The sequence below is a fragment of the Oncorhynchus clarkii genome, chromosome 10 (genome assembly GCF_045791955.1).
Source record: "Oncorhynchus clarkii lewisi isolate Uvic-CL-2024 chromosome 10, UVic_Ocla_1.0, whole genome shotgun sequence".
Taxonomy (NCBI): Eukaryota; Metazoa; Chordata; class Actinopteri; order Salmoniformes; family Salmonidae; genus Oncorhynchus; species Oncorhynchus clarkii.
This window is the reverse complement of record NC_092156.1, coordinates 56,744,599-56,763,298: the sequence shown is the minus strand read 5'-3', so window position 1 is coordinate 56,763,298 and position 18,700 is coordinate 56,744,599. Positions and strand designations below refer to the sequence as shown.

Here is an 18,700-nt window from a genome sequence, read left to right as displayed (position 1 = left end):
TAATGCATTCATGAATTAAATTACTTTAGCCAACATCTTGCGGTTCATCTGAAGAAGGTGCACATGGGACTATTTATATAATGAATATGAAATCGGAGGGCAGAAGTGATTCAATATTAAAGCATTAGACCTCTCACTAAAGGCGTCAGTCAAACAGAAGTTACACTTAAATCCAAACTGGTAGGAGATTGTAAGAGTACATGGACATAATGGCTAGATCATTTTTCAAGCTGTTCAAACATTCATAGGTGACCAGCAGGGTCAAATAATATGAGCAGTGGTTATAGAAGGTGCAACCGGTCAACACCTTAGGAGTAAATGTCAGTCGGCTTTTCATAGCCGAGCATTTAGAGGTCAAGACAGCAAGTGTGTGTGTGTGTGTGTGTGTGTGTGTGTGTGTGTGTGTGTGTGTGAGTGTGTGAGTGTGTGAGTGTGTGAGTGTGTGAGTGTGTGAGTGTGTGAGTGAGTGAGTGAGTGAGTGAGTGAGTGAGTGAGAGAGAGGATCGAAACACACACAAACACACACAGTAACACGTGTTAATGAGTTCCCGAAAGTCGATCTGTTATCCATCGATTAGTTTACTTGCCCCGGCTGCTGTACGTGTGAAAATCCCCCATATTTGCAATGTATTCAATGCTTAAGTACTCTAAAGTTTTACACAGTATCTTTTCATCAACATCTTTTTTGCTTTCGTTAAAATAATAATAAAAAAGACTTCCAAAATGTTTATTTCAACTACTGTACAGTACATCTATGCTACCTTTTAGTTGCACTTCCCCCCAGTTCCACCTCCACAGGTAAAACCTTGCTGAGGTGATCAATGTATTTGTTGCATTGTTTTATCGTCAGTTTCTTGCTATTAGGCTTGGAAGAGTTAAACATACATTTTTCACAGTAAAGTAGGCTAATGAATGCAACAAATTGTTGCTTACTGGAACACCAAAAGTCATCCAATTGATATAATAGGATTTGAAGAAATAGCCTACCCACGTGTGGTCAACTATTTCAGCACCGTTTCGTGGTGCACTGAGACAAGCATGGGGACTGGTCTTTTTTATTTCACCCTGAAACTCTGTTTGGGTATTGGTTACCTTACAATTATGGGGTGGAAATGTTAGGATCATTTTTGCTCTTAGTAGCCTAATCCCAACCGTTCACGTTGTACATTGCCATATTTCCCTAACGGAAACACTGAGGGTTTTGATTTTTGGTGGAATAGAAACACCATAATTTGAAACAAATTAAGCTACATTTCTTAAAATCATTCTTGCAAAAAAGGTTTTTAAATTCTCTAGTACAGCCAATATTAAAAACTGTCAAATGCTTCTCAAAGATGCCCTCTGCACTAACTAGCATTACTGGCAACAATGGCTGACACTGAAATAACGTGCCATTGAATTCTGCGGTAGCCCGCAAGGTGTGCTGCAGTATGACGCAACTTTTTTTTTAAAGAACCGCTGTAGCTGATATGGCTGACTTGGTTAAACAAACATGGTTTCTACTGACAATTGAGATGTAAAACTATGGCATAAGGGAATGGCGAATGGATAAGAGGCAATCCGTCATTTCTATTGTAACGGAGATGCTGTGAGTCGAGAAGCAGGTGCAGGTGAAATGTTTAATAAAACAATAAACATGAAACGAGAACATCACAGTGGCGAAAAGCATAGGAACAATAGTGACTGTGGAACAAACGTAAGAGAGGGACAGATGAATGTGAAGTAATGAGGAAGGTCATGGAGTCCAGGTGTGAATCATAATGATAAACAGGTGTGCGTAATGATGAATCCCAGGAACGGTGGTTAGCAGTCAGGCAATGTCGAACGCCGGAGTGGAGGAGCAGGACTAGACGTGACAGTAACCCCCCCCCCCCCCCCTCTGATGTGTTCCGGGCGGCAAAGGTGGAAATCATGGATGATGTTGGGATCCAGAATGTCCTCAACCGGAACCCAACATCGCTCGTATGGGCCATACCCCTCCCAGTCCACCAGGTACTGGAGCCGACCCCCACAACGCCGGGAGTCCAGTAGAGATCTGATAAAATATCCCTGACTCCCCTCAATGTCTAGGGGGATTGGGGGGGATGTTGTTGGAGATAGCATCGGGTAGGGGACCAGGAACCACCGGCCTGAGGAGACATATGAAAAGCGGGTGAGATGCGATAGTGACTGGGAAGCTATAATCTATACGTTGACCCTCCGGAGAACCTTGAACGGCCCCACAAGCCGGGGGCTCGGTTTCTCTGCAGAGCAGGCAGAGTGGGAACAAGTTCTCATTTACAACTGCGACCTGGCCAAGATAAAGCAAAGCAGTGCGACACAAACAACAACACAGAGATACACATGGAATAAACAAACATAGTCAATAAGACAATAGAAAAAGTCTATATACAATGTGTGCAAATGAGGTAGGATAAGGGAGGTAAGGCAATAAATAGGCCATAGTGGCGAGATAATTACAATATAGCAATTAAACACTGGAGTGATAGATGTGCAGAAGATGAGCGTGCAAGTTGAGATACTGAGGTGCAAAGGAGAAAAATAAATCAAATAACAGTATAGGGATGAGGTAGTTGGATGGGCTATTTACAGATGAGCTATGTACAGGTGCAGTGATCTGTGAGCTGCTCTGAGAGCTGGTGCTTAAAGAGTTGTATGGCATTGAAGCTCGTCTGGAGGTTAGTTAACACCGTGTCCAAAGAAGGGACAGATGTATACAGAATGGTGTTGTCTGCATAGAGGTGGATCAAAGAATCACCAGAAGCAAGAGCGACATCATTGATGTATACAGAGAAAAGAGTCGGCCCGAGGATTGAACCCCTATAGAGACTGCCAGAGGTCCTGCCAGCAGACCCTCCGATGATTTGACACACATAACTCTATCTGAGAAGTAGTTGGTGAACCAGGCCAGGCAGTCATTTGAGAAACCAAGGCTTTTGAGTCTGCCGATAAGAATGTGGTGATTGACAGAGTCGAAAGCCTTGGCCAGGTCGATGAATACAGCCGCACAGTATTGTCTCTTATCGATGGCAGTTATGATATCATTTAGGACCTTGAGCGTGGCTGTGGTACACCCGTGACCAGCTCGGAAACCAGATTGCATAGCGGGGAAGGTACGGTGAGATTCAAAATGGTCGGTGATCTGTTTGTTAACTTGGCTTTCGAAGATCTTAGAAAGACAGGGTAGGATAGATATAGGTCTGTAGCAGTTTGGGTCTAGAATGTCTCCCCCTTTGAAGAGGGGGATGACCGCAGCAGCTTTCCAATCTTTGGGGATCTCAGACGATACGAAAGAGAGGTTGAACAGGCTAGTAATAGGGGTTGCAACAAATTTAGAATAGATTTTAGATCATTTTAGAAAGAGAGGGTCCAGATTGTCTAGCCCGGCTGATTTGTAGGGGTTCAGATTTTGCCGTTCTTTCAGAACATCAGCTATCTGGATTTGGGCGAAGGAGAAATGGGGGAGGCATAAGCTATTACTGTAAAGAAATACAGTATGTTAGAGTCATTTTTACAGGAGGCTTACGAATAACAGTTAATAACTATTTTTCATAATTTGACACATAATGCAGTGCAATCTATAGCATTAATGCTGTAAAACACATGCATGTTATTATACTGTGCATCATACAGTGTTTTACTTTTGAAATTACAGAAAAGTCTTACAGTATAACTAAATAGTTAGTTTACAAATAAATGTAAAAAAACTTTACCTCATAGCAGTTTGTCGGACAGAAAACTCTAGCGAGCAGTCATCACCAGCTGTCTGCTTCCTTAGATACAGATAATGTGATTGGCAGACATGATCAGCAGCGATAGTACCATGGACAGTACACAATCTTTGATTGATTTACAGTTTAGTACTCAGCGGCGTTGGCCTGTCCAGCTAGCGAATATAAAATGAAGTATTTGGAAATAATTGCAAGAATTGACATTGCCAACAAAAGTAAATGAGTTAAACAAATATACACCGCATTGAAAAAACAGCCCCTCACTCCCCTCACTCCCCTCACTCACTCTGGTTTTTACATCCAGCTGTTCAGTGTTTCCTCCGAACAGATTGGTGTGGCTGGCTTACGGGTTAAGCAAGCATTGTGTCAAGAAGCAGTGCGGCTTGGCGGGGTCGTGTTTCGGAGGATGCATGGGTCTCGATCTTCTCCTCTCCCGAGTCCATACTGGAGTTGCAGCGATGGGACAAGACTGTAACTACCAATTGGATATCTCGAAATTGGGCAGAAAAAGGCGTAAAACAATATATACAGTATATAAAAAAATTACAAATATGAAAATAACACGACAAAAAAAAACAGCTCCTCCCTCGATAGAGATTGATTGTCTCAAAAACTAAAGCAGGTACTGCATCTTGGTTTGGCCCACCACCTATGCCGGTTAGTGTGCGTCAGACACGGATCTACTAAAACAGTGATTTTGGCAGACAGCATAGGCAGAAGCTCTAGAGAGATGAGATGAAATAAAAATGTCATCAAATAAAATAAATGGAATATACGCAACTGAAACATAAACCACAATAAGAATTTCAAAATAAAATTTTTAGAGGTGGAGAAATTGTTGTTTTCTCTAATGCAAGTCCTATGGGGTGAAAACTCTTGAAGTTTTAGTGAAGTACTATGAAAAACTATGAGTAGACCTATTTTGTTTGATACAGTGGAATGTATTCATAGCAGTGGTATTTCACCACATAGGCCTGCGTGTCAGACGGGGCTCCTGTACACAGAGAAGACTGTGTGGGGCTCCTTCTCAGTGGGGTCAAACCACTAGTAACACGTGACAGAAAAGCGCTGACCACACAATGTGACAGACTGATGGGAAAGGAAATTAGTCTGTGATCACAAGCAGAGCAGAGTCATACATATGTACAGTGGGGTCTGCAATGATTGGATGCCTTGATAAAGGTTAGCAAAAATATATAACACACACCATTGGTGTGAGTGGCCAAAGAACTCTATTTTCATGACATCTGACCATATCACTGCCTAGAGTTTGATAAATGCCATTGTCACTTGGATTGGAACCAGTACAATGGTCATATGACCTGAAAATAGAGCTTGTTGGCCACACACAGCAGCGGTGGGTTTTGCCTATGAAAGAACAATGCATAGGTAGAAAATACCTCATCCCTACTGTAAAATATGGTGGCGGATCTTTGATGTTATGGGGGCTATTTTGCTTCAACTGGTCCTGGGGCCCTTATTAAGGACAACGGCATTGTGAACTTTACAGTACCAGGACATTTTTGCCCAAAAAACTAGTTTGAACACAGGATGCAGGTCAAATAAAGTGGCACTTCCTCTGCTTGGTCAAACAGTTGCATTTTTTTTTTACCGGTCTGATTCACTTCTCTAAATGTTGAAAAAGCAGAAGTAACACACAAACACACACACACTCTCTAACAATGATTACCTTATTAGCTGGACTTCTCTGACACAGACACAGTTAGTATGCAAAGATACACATGACCCCTGAGTGTTTGCAGAACCTTTCCTGGAGGTGAGCATCTGTGTATCTCTGTCAGTTAGTCACACCCTCCCTAGCCATATATTTACTTTCCTTTATTTGTACTTCATCTGAAGAGTGTAAGTTGACATTCAGTACACAGCCCTCATTCATGGCTACAACTGTAGGCTTTAGCTCTGTGCCAGTGGGTTAATGTGGTATTGAGTTGCACAGACCACCTGCGTTTGATACCAGGCCTGATCTCATTGCAACCAGTTTTGCCCATATGTTATGGTTGGGTTGCACAATGAGAAGCCACACAGCACATATAGTATATAGTAATGCCTTTGTTATATTCATACAGTCTTTTACAGTATTTGCAAAGTCTGTGGACATTTGAAGCTTGGCATCATGGTTACTCCCACTACCTTTAGGAATGGTTCTAGATGTGTGTTGTGTTAACTGTTGAGTTACCTCTTGCAGAACAATGAGAGTAGACAAGAGAGCGTGTCTTGTTTTTTACCTCTGGCACAAAGTATCTAATAAGGAAACGTATTACTATTTTATTATTTTAACTTTTCGTTGCTTTTCTACCCCTTTTCTCTCCCATCTCTCTGCCCCTCTTTCCCTGTCCTTTATAACCTGTCCCTTTCCTACCTCCCTCCCTCTCCCTGTCGAGGAGGAGCAAAAAGGAAAACCAGAACTGGTCTCGCAGTGACAACATAAATCAATTGATGACACACTCCAGTCCTTCCTTAAAATAAGACTTTAAAACAATATGAACACATGTTAAGGGTATTATGGGAGAAATAAATGTTGCGCTTGTGTCATCATTTCAGGCTTCCTGTGTTGGTCATTTCCAGTCTTTCTCATGGGGTGGCAGGAAGCCTAGTGGTTAGAGGGTTGGACGAGTAACTGATTAGTTGCAAGATCAAATCCCTGAGCTGGCAAGGTAAAAATCTGCAGTTCTAACCCTGACCAAGGCAGTTAACCCACTGATCCTAGGCTGTCATTGAAAATAATAATTTGTTCTTAACTGACTTGCCTAGTAAAATAAAGGTAAAATAAAAATAGGGGCCTCAATGACATCCACTGATACAGACCAGTTCAATAGCTATGCATTGAGTTAGTATCAGGATAATCTTTCTTGCCTTTTGTCCCAAATCCCAATGTATAGGTTAAAACAAATGGAACGTGTCTTTTAAACCAGTTCACTACCGCGTTTACTATGCTACTGCTCAGCCAAAGCCTCTTCGGTATTGACTGTTCTGTTGTTTAAATGTCAGTTTTAGGTGCCTGCCCTGCCTGTATTTGTTAAAGCTGTTAATTGTTAAGCTTGTCAGTGGATAGCAGCTGTGTATAATATAAATATCAGGTGTTTGAGATAAACCCAACTACTCCTTCAAAGCAGTGGTGGTTAGGCTACAAAATGAAACAAAATGTCCATAGGTTTATTTTTCCTTTCACCATGTAGATTCTATTGAAACATTTCTGAGGGGTAGATATTGATTTACATTTCGACTTAGAAAGTGATCTCGGGTGTCATTTTACTCTTCGCAAAATGCAGACGTGATAAAGCGTAGTTCAGGTCTGGCTCCATATTCATTATCCCCAGCACCATGACACCAGTGACTACATATGTGAAAGGGCACGTTTTAAACTCAGGGACACGTTCCAAAGATGATCCTACAAGACATTCACACGTCATATAAGTGTTTACTGAGTGACAACTTGTTTAAAGATAATATTTACCATGATTCATCTCAAACAGAGAGGGTGGATCTAGAGAGCACAAGACTGTCAAGGGATCTAGAGAGCACAGGACGGAACTGAAACCTTTCAAGACACAATCTATAACTAGTTTTTCAGCCAAACGACATCTCCATCAGTTGGTTTTGCTCTGACATTCATAGATGGAGCTATGGACATAATGAGTCCATGACAGTACCTTTGCCACACTACACTGGATTACTGACCTCTGCCTGACCTGACCCTGCCTGCCATCCTGTACCTTTGCCCCACTACTCTGTATTATCGACCCTTGCCTGCCTTGACCGGTCATTTGTCTGCCCCATGTTTCTGTAATAAACATTGTTACTTCGACACAGTCTGCATTTGGGTCTTACCTGAAACGTCATCAGATCACAATTAAAGTTTTAAACATACAGTATTATGAGGAAAAACATTGTTGGTTTATAAAAATATTGTGATGCATTCCTAAGTTATATTATCATTAATTCTATCAATAATTGAATTGAGAATGAGAACAGCTGTAAATATTTTTGATTGTCCCTTTACTGTACAATTCTTTCCGAAAGTATTCAGACCCCTTTCCATTTTCCACATTTTGTAACGTTAGTCTTATTCTAAAATGGATTAAATGCATTTTAATGCATTTAAATGCATGCATCTACATCAATCCACACCCCATAATGACGAAGCAAAAACTGTTTTTTAGAAATGTTTGCAAAAAAACGGAAATATCACATTTACACAAGTATTCTAACCCTTTCTTATGAGACTCGAAATTGAGCTCAGGTGTATCCTGCTTCCATTGATCGTCCTTGAGATGTTTCTACATTTTGATTGTAAATTCAATTGATTGGACATGATTTGGAAAGACACATACCTGTCTGCTTAAGGTCCCACAGTTGACAGTTCATGTCAGAGCAAAAATCAAGCCATGATATCAAAGGAATTGTCCGTAGAGCTCCGAGACAGAACTGTGTTACGAACTGTGTCTTCGTAGAGCTGGCCGCCCGACCAAACTGACCAATCAGGGTAGAAGGGCCTTGGTCAGGGTGGTGACCAAGAATCCAATGGCCACTTTGACAGAGCGCCAGAGTTCCTCTGTGGAGATCGGAGAACCTTCCAGAAGGACTACCATCTCTGCAGCACTCCACCAATCAGGCCTTTATGGTAGAGTGGCCAGACGGAAGCCACTCCTCAGTAAAATGCATTTGACAGCCCACTTGGAGTTTGGCAAAGGCACCTATAGGACTCACAGACCATGAGAAACAAGGTTCTCTGGTCTGATGAAACCAAGATTGAACTCTTTGGACTGGAGGAAACCTGGCACTATCCTTACGGTGAAGCATGGTTGTGGCTGTGGGGATGTTTTTCAGCAGCAGGGAATGGAAGACTTGTCTGGATCGAAGAAAGAAAATGAACTGAGCAAAGTACAGAGAGATCCTTGATGGAAATCTGCTCTAGAGGGCTCAGGACTCGGGTGAAGGTTCACCTTCCAACAGAACAACGACCCAAAGCACACAGCCAAGACAACGCAGGAGTGGCTTCGGGACTGAATGTCCTTGAGTTGCCCAACGATTGCCAGGACTTGAACCCAACTAAACATCTCTAGAGATACCTGAAAATCGCTGTGCAGTGATGCTCCCCCTCCAACCTGACAGAGCTTGAGAGGATCTGCAGGGAAGAATAGGAGAAACTCCCCAAAAACAAGTATGCAAGCCTGTAGCATCATACCAAAGAAGAAGGCTGTAATCGCAGGCAAAGGCACTTCAACAAAGTACTGAGGAAAGGGTCAGAATACTTATGTAAATGTTACATTTCATTTTTTACTTTGTCATTATGTGGTTTTGTGTGTAGATTGATGAGGGGAAAAAACGATTCAATCAATTTTAGAATAAGGCTGTTGCAGTGAATGTTTCAATTAGGGTACAGAGTGGTGCAGCGGTCTAAGGCACTGCATCACAGTGTTAGTGGTGTCACTACAGACCCAGGTTCAAATGGGCTTGCCTAGTTAAATAAAACACTTTTTTTAATGAAGATGTTGGTGTTGTCTATTTCTCAGCAAATGAAAGACAGTTTGAAAACGTAACACATCCCTCTGCCCCGTTAGTGCATGCCAACCACCCCTAATTCACACTTTCAAATTCCAGTCAAGTCCTGCCCATCATCACCACATGGTGCCAGGCAACACCTAAAGCACTTTGGAATGGTGTGGCTAATGTTTTTTATTGATCCAATATGGTGTGTCCCTTTATAACCCAAGACAGCAAGATAATACATTCCATATAAGACACTCTTAGTAAAATATCAACCATATTGTGCATACAGTATTCCTGTAGTGAGGTAGTCTTCTTTGACTTTGCATACGTGTTTTATTATATTCTCCTTCGACAGAGAACAGAGGGATGTTTTATCAGGTGAGGTTAGCTACAGTTAAACCTAGTGTGATAAAGGCACAGAAAAACCAAGATGGAGGTGAAAATACACTGTGACCTACGACTCTTAAAGTCTGAGAAGGTCACATCCAGACCTAAAATAGAAATGAGGAGTGGGGGTAAAGGAGATTGAGAGCATGGTTTGTGGCTTGAGCTGTATTGCGTAAGAGAAGCTGTACAGTGCTGGAGGAAGGTACCACATCGCTCCTATAAGCAAGTGAGAATGAGAGTGACTGACCCATATAGGCTACTGACTACAAAGAGAACAGACAGAGAAGCGATAACCACACGTTATGGTGAGAAAGAAGCTCATTTCTACATAGCATGCAATGCAATCGCACATGCACACATGCATATTCACGCAACCACAATACTATGGGGATGATGAAGGGTTTGATGGAATCCATGTGGGTTGACTTGTTCATTTTGTTCATTATTCAAAGAACCTTGCAGATAGAACTGTGATGTACAGGAGATCAGAAGTCGTTTGTGTAGGCCTATATTCTGTAAAACACATTCCTATCAGCTATGCTTCTGATCATATGTGTCATGCATAGGTGTAATAGGTGGCAGGGAAGTCAGGCGCAGGAGAGTCAAATAGAGTGTAAAATGGAGTCTTTTAATAATGTCCACGGAGTATGCTCCATAACACTAAATGTACATAAACATGGGTACGCGGACCCAACGCGCACCTATACAACAATCATACTACACTGACAATAAAACAATCTCTGACAAAGACATGAGGGGAAACAGAGGGTTAAATACACAACAGGTAATGAATGGGATTGAAAACAGGTGTGTGGGAAGACAAGACAAAACCAATGGAAAATGAAAAAAGGATCAATGATGGCTAGAAGACCGGTGACGTCGAACGCCGAGCACCGCCCGAACAAGGAGAGGCAACGACTTCGGCAGAAGTCGTGACAATATGTAAATAAAAATGACCACACCACAGTCATAGAAAGGGACATGCAACTCTGATGGTAGCTGCAGAATGCTGGATAACTTTCAAATATAGTATTTTTTAATCCTGCATAGTGTTGAAAATATATAGACAACGCAAACATTTATATTTCTACAAAGGCAATTTGTTTTTCAGTTATTTTCATCATGCAGTTCTGGACGTATTTATTCCCTTTTCTTTGGTACTGCGTTGTTTTGTCTTGACACATTTACTACAATTTTCCATTCTCTCACAATAGACATTAACATTCAGTTACCTTCATTGTAAATGTACACAATACCACAATATATCTGCTACTTTTATTCTCTGTCCCCAATGCACTAGACGACCAGTTCTTATAGCCTTTAGCCGTACCTTTATCCTACTCCTCCTCTGTTCCTCTGGTGATGTAGAGGTTAACCCATGCCCTGTAGCCCCCAGGTCCACTCCCATTACCCAGGCGCTATCATTTGTTGACTTCTGTAACCGTAAAAGACTTAGTTTCATGCATGTTAACATCAGAAGTATCCTCCCTAAGTTTGTTTTATTCACTGCTTTAGCACACTCCGCCAACTCTGATGTCCCAGCTCTGTCTGAATCCTGGCTTAGGAAGGCCACCAAAAATTCAGAAATTTCCATCCCCAACTACAACATTTTCCGCCAAGATAGAATTGTCAAAGGGGGTGGAGTTGCGAAAGGGTGTGTAGTTGCAATCTACTGCAGAGATAGCCTGCAAAGTTCTGTCATGCTATCCACGTCTGTGCCTAAACAGTTCGAGCTTCTCCTTTCAATTTCTCCGCTATGCAATCAGGTTTCCGAGCTGGTCATGGGTGCACCTCAGCCATACGCAAGGTCCTAAACGATATCATTATACCCGCCATCAATAAAAGACAATACTGTGCAGCTGTCTTCATCGACCTGGCCAAGGCTTTAAACTCTGACAATCACCGCATTCTAATCGGCAGACTCAACAGCCTTAGTTTCTCAAATGACTGCCTCTCCTGGTTCACCAACTACTTCTCAGATTTGAACTGAACAGAGTTCAGTGTGGTAGTCTCTACGGGGGTGCCACAGGGTTCAAATCTCGGGCCGACTCTTTTCTCTGTATACATCGATGATGTCGCTCTTGCTGCTAGTGATTCTCTGATCCACCTCTACGCAGGCGACACCATTCTGTATACATCTGGCCCTTCTTTGGACACTGTGTTAACTAACCTGCAGATGAGCTTCAATTCCACACAACAATCCTTCCGTAGACTCCAACTGCTCTTAAATGCAAGTAAAACTAAATGCATGCTCTTCAACCGATCGCTGCCCGTACACGCCTGCCCTTCGAGCATCACTACTCTGGACGGTTCTGACTTAGAATATGTGGACAACTACAAATACCTATGTGTCTGGTTAGACTGTAAAATCTTCTTCCAGACTCACATTAAGCATCTTCAATCCAAAATTAAAACTAGAATTGGCTTCCTATTTCGCAACAAAGTATACTTCACTCATGCTGCCAAACATACCCTCTTAAAACTGACTATCCTACTGATCCTTGACTTCGGCGATGTCATTTACAAAATAGCCGCCAACACTCTACTCAGCAAATTGGATGTAGTCTATCACAGTGCCATCCGCTTTGCCACCAAAGCCCCATGTACTACCCACCACTGCGACCTGTAGGCTTTCGTTGGCTGGCCCTTGCTTCATATTCGTCGCCAAATCCACTGGCTCCAGGTCATCTATAAGTCTTTGCTAGGTAAAATCCCGCCTTATCTCAGGTCACTGGTCACTATAGCAGCACCCACCCATAGCACGTGCTCCAGCAGGTATATTTCACTGGTCAAAAGCTAACTCCTCTTTGGCTGCCTTTCCTTCCAGTTCTCTGCTGCCAATGACTGGAACAAATTGCAAAAATGACTGAAGCTGGAGTCTTCCCTCACTAACTTTAAGCAACAGCTGTCAGAGCAGCTTACTGATCATTGCACCTGACGTAGCCCATCTGTAAATAGCCCACCCAACTACCTCATTCCCATATGATTTACTTTTTGCTCATTTCTCGCACCAGTAACTCTACTTGCACATTCATCTTCTGCACATCTACCAGTGTTTAATTGCTAAAATGTAATTATTTCGCCACTATGGCCTATTTATTGCCTTACCTCCCTTATCTTATACATTTGCACACACTATATATATACTTTTCTATTGTGACTTTACGTTGTTTATCCCATGTGTAACTCTGTGTTGTTTGTGTCGCACTGCTTTGCTTTATCTTGGCCAGGTCGCAGTTGTAAATGAGAACTTCTTCTCATCTGGCCTACCTGGTTAAATAAAGGTGAAATAAAAAATAAAATAAAAACCTTGCCTGATCCTGTTTTTTGGGCCTTCAGGCAGATAACATTCTGTTTAACTATTGGGTCATTCCTTGTCATTTCAGCAAGCCATGACACCCACCATCTCAGATTGTTCTGAAATTATTTCTGTAGTTAGAAACAGATAAGATTAGTATTCCTAGATTAAAAAAAATTGTATGTAATTTGATTTCTGACAAAATAAGCTAACTGATTGCACCTAAATTGATTCTATAGGAATCATTCACATTGACCATAAGCACTCCCGTTACATTGCGCAAGATGTCATTCAATTGACATCCACAGCCGGAGTGGCAATGCAATGCCCCTTGTGGTTGAAGGATCCGTTGTGGTTGAAGGATCGAAACCATGCGTCTTCTTCAGTCCGGTCAGAGTCCGTTATAGAACAGGAAGTTACCAAAACACAGAAATTAAAAATATGTGGTTTTCATTAATGGTTTAATGGGATAGCTAGCAATTTGTAAAAAATTACCCATTCCTATAAGTAGGTACTATTTTTCTGACTGTTACCTCCCGTTTTAGTTTATTGTAAATGTAATGACGTTTGTTTTTGATGATAATTAACCACAGGTTGCAAGCTAGAGTATAGTGTAACTTTTAGCTAGCTAGTTAGATGCTCTGTTGACTAGCTAGTTAGATGCTCTGTGGGCTAGCTAGTTAGATGCTCTGTAGGCTAGCTAGTTAGATGCTCTGTAGGCTAGCTAGTTAGATGCTCTGTAGGCTAGCTATTTAGATGCTCTGTAGGCTAGCTAGTTAGATGCTCTGTAGGCTAGCTAGTTAGATACTCTGTAGGCTAGCTAGTTAGATGCTCCGTAGGCTAGCTAGTTAGATGCTCTGTAGGCTAGCTTGATTTGCTAGAAAGTTACAGAAGAAACAAGTTGATGAAAAAGTAACTAAACAAACATGTTTTATTATCAACTGAAACAATATTTTTCTACTGCATTGAATGAAAAGGTCGTATTTTGCAATCTCCCAAAATAAATGAAATCCCTGATGAGAGACTAGGCTATATTTTGCGAGTTGTGAAACACTCCCTGAGCTCTATTGCAGTATTGCAGTAGATTTGTAATAACTGCAATATATACATTCCTACTGCACTGCAATATATTTGTAGCTAAGGGATGGCTTATTCGAAGATGACTTAGCCTACTCTCTGAATAGCCATCAATATTTCAAGATCAATGCTTATGTTGTCAATTTAAGACTTCAAAATGTATGTGTTTTCAGATAGGCCTAACAAGAATCAGGTGTTACAATTATACAGCAGTCCCGACGACGCTCTGTGTAAATTGTAATAATCCTCGGTTGCAATACGGTTTTGGAAACCTTGGAAATTTTCAAATCATTGAGAAATCATTTTTAAAAACAAAAAGGATCCCACGGCCATATTTCCATATTACACCAACTCTGTGTGTGCTTGTTCATGGAACAGAAAGACGACTGCTAATTAGCCATCCAGCATCTGAGAACACCCGTGTGTAACAGAAGAGGGAAGCCAGAAAAGTGTTGAACTGAAAATATAAATGTGTTAATCAAGACTCGCAGACTGTTTTGGCTGCCAGAACCAGTTCAATTCTGGACATAAAAGATAAAGATCTTGGACGATAATGGAGTAGACTAGCCATCATGGGGTAGGCTACCGGTTGCTTTCCTATCAGCACATGAATTTCTCTTTCCACTGCTGTTGTAAGAGACATCCTCCTGTTTATCTTATCTGTGCATAGGCCTGTCTATGGCATTTTATTACACAAATATTTACAGAGGAGGGAGAGACTGCTGGGGAGAGAGAGCATGGGTGGTGGTGTGTGAGTGCAAGGGTGGTGGTGGTGTGTGTGGTGATTTAGAGGCCCCAGGCAGAGGCCATGTCTGAGGCACCCGCCCATGTCTATTTCACACAATCATGGTTGCTGAACGAAGGGAAGTTCAGAATCGGCTCTTTTAGGTGAATGAATCAGAATGAAAATGCTAGCTGATAATACTTTTCCTGAACGATTTGTTCTTCAAAAGCTGTTTGCGGTCTTGAAAAAGGACAGTTACTTTAAAATATACAGGTCCATTATCATTTCTACATATTTTCTATCTGTTCTCTTTCAGTCGGTCACTCGGTATAACATACTATGTGGAGTTAGCGACCAATCATATTTACCTGAAGAAAACTGAAATCACGCCCAATGGGTCAATGGATGCCTAGCCCGCACTCGAAAGCTCTGTCTTCCTGGTACTAATACCGGGGCAGGCATTCATTTCTTAAATTCTTTGATCGCCTGAAGGAAGAATGTGTCAAGGAATTTACAAAATGTTCAATCACACAAAGACTACTAAATTGAGCTTTGACTTAGGTCTATGATAGTGGGTTGAGAGTACTCGTGCCCCGAGGTGTTGTGAGTTTTGGATCTTGGTATCGGTTTTTGTGTTTGCTAAAAGCCAACTATTTTCTGCTTTGCTTGTGTAGCTAATTCTTCCTTGCCTGGGAAGGATTTGTGTCTGCTAAAATCCACTACTTTCTTCTCTGCTTGTGTAGCCCTGTGCTTCCTTGCTTGAGCAAGATGCCCAGTGGTAAGATTAAGTTCACAAAGGCAAACCAGCCGAGTTTGAACCTCCGGCCATAACCTAGGGCATGTAGTTTCACAATGCAAATTAAAGATACTCAGGAGTGCTGTCCTGTTTGTCCTAGGTAGAAACACACTCAGGAGGCTTTGGCTCGTACCAGTTTGTGTGACCATTGCCTCCGGCTGCGTTCAACTTCCATTGAGTGTTGGGCTGACTTTGTGAGAGAGATTGAGACTGCTGGTAAAGGGTCTTCTGGTGAAGCGACCTCGGAAATGGTTAAAGATTTTGCCAATGAGCTAAAGGCAAGGTGTGATACCCCTCTTTCGGTCAAGCTGGTGAAATTGTGTGCCGCTCTATGGGACTCCCAATTACAGCCAGATGTGATACAGTCTGGATTCAAACCAGAGACTGAGATGCAGTGCCTTAGACTGCTGTGCCACTCGGGAGCCGTGTAGAGGGTATGGAGGAGGCGGGGCTTGTTTGCACAACGATGATGTATGGAAAGCTGGCAAGTTACTTACCTGAGTTTTACCTGGGCTCAAGATGCTGACAATCTTAGTGCAATGCTTCCGAATAAACACTGTCGGTTCTCAAAGCATCAGCGTAACAATGGGTACCAAGCTGCAGGAGTCGCTGACAGGTTGTTGAATGTGGTTAATATGCTATAGATGTATCAAATTGATTTGCTGCAAGAGTTTAACAAGAACATGGAGGTGGGGTTGTCATGGCCCGGGTAGTGACTGCAGGATCATCGTGACCGAAGCATCCTTACTGAGATATGGAGTGCTACTCAGAAAGAGGGATTTGGTAAACAGCGCAAAGAATGCTGCATATTAATTCCCTAGAGATAGACAGTTTTGCTATAGCTGAGGTTTTTATTTCAGATGTTGGAGGACCAGTATGTGCTGGTAAGGTCTATCATCAGGCAGAGGGATGTGGTCTCTCTTTCTCCTAAACCTGGCACGTTATCTGTTCTTAAGGAGCAGTGCAAATTTCCTGTCGCTCAGGGTGATGTATCTTTACAGATATCTCTATGGCATGGAGACTGCACCCCTCAGTGGTTGAGTTTCTTTGGTGGACATTTTGACGTTCTTGCAATAACCTTTTGTGTAGGGCCTTTCTTTTTCCACATTGAAGGTTTAAATGGCAGCCATTTTGGCGTGTCATGTAGGAATTGATGGCTTTACCCCGGGGTCTCAGCCTCTTGTGTGCAGTTCCTGAAAGATGTGTGTCAGCTCAGTCCAGTGTCGAAGGCTATGGCACCAACCTGGGACCTGGCTTTGGTCCTGGATGCTCTGTGTGAGCCTTATTGGACTGTGGCTCAGAAAATCCTTTCCTACAGACTGCCCTGCTCATGGCCTTGGTGTCGGCCAAGCGTGTTCGGGATCTCCACGAGCTATCAGTACACCCTTCCTGTTTGGAGTTCGCACCTGGCAACTCCAAAATGATGTTACATCCTAATGCATCTTTTGCTCCCAATGTTATGCCTACTGTATGTCTTACAGGTCCCACTTTTCAGACTATTCCCTTTCTCATCTCCTCCATATGGGTGTGGCAGCTTCTTGGCCATTGTTCAGGGGCATGACGATTGGTGATAACTGTGCTGCAGTGAATTGGGGTTCCACACATAGCTTTGTAAGGTTTTATAGCTTGGATTTATCTTCTCCCAGTGTTGCTCATAGTGTTAGGTAGCGTACAGGTTGTGCAGCCTGGTAACCCTTATCTGGGTTACCACAGTTCCCTGTGAGTTTGAGCCTTGTGCTGCCTTTAGGTGTGGCAGCACCTAATGTGCACATTATCAGGATTACCTCAGCTTTCTGTGGATTTGAGCCTTTGGTTGTCGTGGCAGCGTGCGAGTATATAGATTTCAGGTTACTGTAGATTTCCTGTGTGTTTGGGCCTCGGGTTGCCATGGTTCATCGACTCTAATCGATGCTATGCAGCGCACTTGTGTGTTTCACCAAGTCATGACAGGTGTTCTAATGTTTTAGACTTGAGGTTCTGACATTTTAGACTCGCAAGGTGAGTATTGTTTTTGAAACCATGGGGTCTATGGAATTGGTCTATATGTGGCTTTGACAGTTCAGGCTTCTCGGGTAAGTATTAGTGAAAAAGGTGGCTTCTGTAACTAGGGCTGCACGATATAGGCAAAAAAGCATATAGCGTTTTTTTTTTAACCAAATATTTCAATTGCAATTTGACTTGCAATATATATCAAAACACTTGGGTGAACTATTGGAATAATCGAAGTAGGAGGATGTATATTTAGAAGCAAAGTGGAAAGCAGCATCATTCTTGTTTGCAACCATCCGTTGACTGCATTTGACCTAACAGAACAGCATGCAAACGTATAGTAAATATTACAGTGAAGAGGAGGAATTGTGCTGTTTGAGTGGCGGGCCGGGCTTGTTGTGTGTGAAAAGCAGCCGCAAGAGGGGAAAAAACGGAGTAAAAAAAGAAAGGACGCGATACACGGCTGGGTGTCATTTCAAAATATTGCATGCCATATGGATATCTGAATTCAATTAATTGTGTAGCTGTAATCCCTTTTTGGAGCCGGTGGAACCTGTGTGTGCTTGGACTGCCGTGGGCCTCCTAGTTTGGTACCCTCTATCCCAGAAACACTTGACCCAATCCAATTTGCATACCTTCCCAACAGATACACAGATGATACAATCTCTATTGCACCCCACACTTCCCTTTCCCATCTGGAGAAAAGGAACACCTACTTGAGAATGCTATTCATTGACTACAGCTCAGCGTTCAACACCGTAGTTCCCTCAAAGCTCATCACTAAGCTAAGGACCCTGGAACTAAACACCTCTCTCTGCAACTGAATCCTGGACTTCCTGATGGGCCGCCACCAGGTGGTAAGGGTAGGTAACAACACATCTGCCACGCTGATCCTCAACACTGGGGCCCCTCAGGGGTGGGTGCTCAGTCCCCTCCTGTACTCCCTGTTCACCCATGACTGCATGGCCCACACCATCATTAAGTTTGCCGACGACACAACAGTGGTAGGCCTGATCACTGACAATGATGAGACAGCCTATAGGAAGGAGGTCAGAGACCTGGCCGTGTGGTGCCAGGATAACAACCTCTCTCTCAATGTGAGCAAATCAAAGGAGATGATTGTGGACTACATTATCATTGACAGGGCTGTAGTGGAGCAGGTTGAGAGCTTCAAGTTCATTGGTGTC

At 42.5% G+C, this 18,700-nt stretch overlaps 1 protein-coding gene and 1 long non-coding RNA gene across 2 annotated transcripts in view; one reads left to right on the top strand and one right to left on the bottom strand.

The window, feature by feature from the left end:
• The window catches only part of LOC139418811 (SLAM family member 9-like), a 139,590-nt gene that overhangs the window by 87,376 nt on the left and 33,514 nt on the right, over positions 1–18,700 (top strand). The gene's annotated exons all lie outside the window — the stretch shown is intronic.
• LOC139419676 (uncharacterized) lies at positions 1,955–4,690 on the bottom strand. The gene is made up of 3 exons (XR_011635429.1): positions 4,018–4,690; positions 3,714–3,773; positions 1,955–2,129 (listed from the first exon to the last, which is right to left on the bottom strand). It is a non-coding gene; the product is annotated as an uncharacterized lncRNA (long non-coding RNA).